Raw genomic sequence first — 4,183 nt, 5'->3', positions numbered from 1 at the left:
ATAATAAATTCATAAAATAACTTTCATTATTCATTTGTTATTGTAAACTTTATACTTTAGATGTGTTGAACTGTATGACTGACTGTAGACAAATTCATATTTGCATGTTAACTAAGGCTTACTAAATTAATTGAAATAGTGCCAACTGAACATCATTTCTGTGTTACCTAAAGCTAAGGCCATGTTACTTCTCTCTAGGAAACCTTTACATGACCTTAAAATGAAGCATTAATCTTGTTAATATAGTGGTACATTTTCTTATTCTGGTCTCATATGGGAGGTGCTACAAATGGTGAAAGTTAAATGGCACCCTGTCAGTCTGTCGTCTGCGATCCTCTCGAGCCTTGAGACTGTTTTCCATCAGTGCTGTTTCTAAATGATGAAATGCAACAAACGGTGAAGTAAGGACATACTTTGCTTTTCAATTACATATTTTTTACGATAAATGGCTCACTTGATTAAAAGAACAATCCAGTTTGTTTTCAATATAAAGTTTACAATAATGTTAAATGCTTAATGAAACAAAGTATTGGAATTACACTAATTTTGAGGATCAATTAAAGGGGTAAAATATCACCACAGGAATATAAAACGTGGGCCTTTAAAATAGGCACGTCATCAGGAAAGAGCAGCTGTGGGAAAGTCTGCCTCCTGGAAGCTGTAATAAAACATTACTTCAAGTGGTTTCCTCGAGGGAACACCAGAGATCTGTGGTGAAAGTGAGGAGAGAGGCCAGAGGACGAGAGGGAAAGCACTGGAGCAGATTCAGAGATAGTCCTGCAGAATAGAGATTGATGAGGCGCTAGGGAGAGAGAGACAGAGAGAGAGAGAGAGAGAGAGAGAGAGAGAGGATGGCTGAGAAGAAAGCAGCTGCAGAGACAATAGTAACAAATGGTGGAGGAGTGCAAACATTGACAAACACATGAGATAGAGGAGAAACTGATCAAGCTTTGCGGCTCATTGAAGGCTGCATCTCAACTGAGGAAAGTGCTCTGTTGAAGTGTGTATAAGCCGCAGAGAGACTGGTATATGGTGAGATACTGAGAGAACGTCAGTGTACCGGGGGAAACTTCATCTTCTGTCCAATTACTGCTAGTACAAGGATAGTCAGATGCAGTGCTGGCGTTAGAGAAAACCTCTCTAGACAGTTTATGAAAATTATATGGAGCTATAATATGTTGGAGAAAAAAAAATCTTTGGTCCACTGGAGACATTCCTGACAACACCTCATGAATGCTGAGAAATGTTGGACCAGTGCAACATACTGTATCTCAACATTCATTCACGGCCGAAGCTAATGACTGTAAAACTGTATGACAAGTGGCAGAAGGATGGCTTGTTGATGGTTTGTTTAGTTTTTATTGTTGTTGTTGTTGTCTCTTCTTAGATTACTCATCACAATCAATTCATTTCAATATAGTTATTTTACTCTACTTTCATATCTGTAGTGTAATGTGGTAATTAGGATGATGAAAACTGACTATTAATTAGGTTGTAAAAATGTAAATGTAAAAATGAAAAATTAGCAATAGTGTAAACTCTGTGCAACACGTTACTTTCATGCTTTGTATTGGAAACTAAGTTAAACTGCATCGTTCCTATTAATAAATAAATCAAAAAAATTTAAAAACAAAACATAACTACACGACTGATCGCTGTGTTTCTTCACCTGGAGTTCTGTGGTAAGCTCAGTTCTTATATACTCAGGTCACGGAGCAGCACCAGGAGCCTGGCTATTCTGGCTTTTATTGATGAGTCTAACATGTAATGAAACATCTTTACTCCTCACTTCCAAATGAACAAACTGAGCTAGATGACGCTGCTAAATTGTATTTTTTGAAAATGAAGCAATATTATTGTTTTCTAGTACATGGATCTGCCACATTTGTCAGAGTGTCAGGATGTGAGAAAACTTGTGAGCAAAAATGTTTATTTATTATTATATTAAAGCTGAATATTTATACCTGTTCATTTTTCTTTTAACCAGCATATTCTTTTGTCTCGTATCAAAATATGATATGATTATAAAATTAGGTAGAATCGCAATAATTTAAAAGTCCTTGATTTGAACTACTGCATCATGGATTATACAGAAATGGACATTTTGACTTGTTAGAGCACAAGTGTAACTAATAACATCATTCACAGCTCTTATGTGATTCACAGGATTCCCTTAAATGACCCTTAAAAGTTTCCTGTCCTGTAAGTTTCCTCTATTTTTGTGTGAGCACAAGGAAACATAACACAATCTATCCTCTATGAGGCAAAGCCTAGATCTGATCTGAGTTCATGAACAGAGTGTAAAGTTTCATAAATCCCAGAGGGCGAAACTGTATCGAGGTCAGACGAGGTTGAGCTTCAGCAGCCTTCAGCCACTGTGACACTTCACAGGTATGCTCATAAAAGTGTAAAGGCTCTACATTTCCCCGTGTAACACAAGCCTCCTGTGCTTATCCTGTCTGAACCACCAGCCTCACACTGAGATTTTACAGCTTTTAAAATAAAACTTTGATTGTGCTCGGAGTAAAAATGGAGTGATTATGAACATCCCCAACATTATAGAGGACAGGAGAGAAAATATATTGTGAAATTATAAGCTGAGACACCAGAGAGGATGACTTCCTGTTATTATCGCTCACCTGAGCTGAGGCAACCCTTTCTGCATAGAACCAACTGCGTGCCATTTACTTTTATGTCTAGAAATGACAACAGTCAACGACTCATTTACAATGTCATTCATAATGTATTGTAACCGGGTTGATCCTATTTTGCCAAACCCAAGAGCTTTAATGTGAAGTCGTACTGCATCTCATTGTGAACATTTATCATTTACTCTCCAGGTTTTTCAGACAATAGACACAAGGTTTACAGAGAGATACACACAGTCTCCGCTGAGGACACAGAGCATCTGTTTGTGATCCCTTTACAAAATGGATTTGCACAATTTTTGCCTTGCTGCCATCAAAGGAACAACAGCTTTCAGAAGAGTTAGCAGAAAAGAAATGCATAGATAAGCACAGAATGAAATGGACACAGAAACCACTATGGTAGCAGTGTCAACACAGCAATAGCAGACCAGAATTTGACAAGTGGGAGAAAAGGAAGGAGCCAGAGTGTAATTAAAAAGGAGAGTTTGTCCGTGACACAGAATACAATTCTGAGATGTTTGGAAAAAAAAAAAAAATCCCTAATCACTTGGTTGCTATGAGGATCACATTCCTGTGCAGTCGTGACCATGAACAACACGGATTAGGGGCTGAGGATCACAGTGTGATGCCTCAATTGGAATACAGTGTGTCTGTCTGCATACTAAACAGCTCATTCTGTGGCCTGGGCTTCGGTGAATTCTCTCACATAAAGACTTCAATCACAGGCTGACCTGTCGTCATTGTAGCAGCTGCTAATGTGAGAGTGTGACAACAGGAAATTGGAAGGACTGAAATGTAAGCAGTAATAGACTTAGGTCCCGACAACACTGAGCTTGCAGAGCAAAAATCTGTCTTGATAAGAAACAATGTTTTATCGTGTGTTATTAAATCTCAACAGAAAACTGTCTTCATTGTTTGTCTTTCAATTATCCAGAGCTGCTATCTGGACTGTAATCAGCTTCATCCAGCTGGTATTTCATAGATCATCCTCCTCTGAGCTTCAGACCAGTTTCACATTGCCAAGCACCAAACACTGTCCAATGCCATGTCAACCCACGAAATAATAGTGGAAAACTCTGTGTACAACAAAGAGCGTCAAGAAGTGTGTGTGCAGATCGTGACAATTACCAGCGATTATTTCCCTCTTGGCAAAGCAGATGCACTTTAAGATTAATGTCGACATTATAGATGGATTAATCTCTAGGTGTGGTAGAGAGCAAAGCCTTTTGCACATCATTCACAAATCAGATTCTGAATGTAGCATTAAAATATCAGCAATAATATATATTAATGTTTACTCAGTGTATATTTGTGCTTCAGTCTTATAACATTTAAGATCACGACTTGTACATAAAAAGCAAGACTTATTTGTATGCAAGCGCAAATCCACAACATGAGTTATCCAGTGTACAACCAGCAGAGCTGAAAATCTCTCGCACACACACTCAGCAATCCATCAGCAGTCCTCTGATCTGCTCATTTGAGATAAAAGAAGTCAGGCCAGCTCTCCGGGGCATTAAGGAGTGCTAACACCT

This window comes from Seriola lalandi, unplaced genomic scaffold (assembly GCF_002814215.2).
Source record: "Seriola lalandi dorsalis isolate HSWRI2012SDOR001 ecotype SW California unplaced genomic scaffold, Sedor1 jcf7180002054692, whole genome shotgun sequence".
Classification (NCBI taxonomy): domain Eukaryota; kingdom Metazoa; phylum Chordata; class Actinopteri; order Carangiformes; family Carangidae; genus Seriola; species Seriola lalandi.
This window is presented reverse-complemented; position numbering follows the sequence as displayed.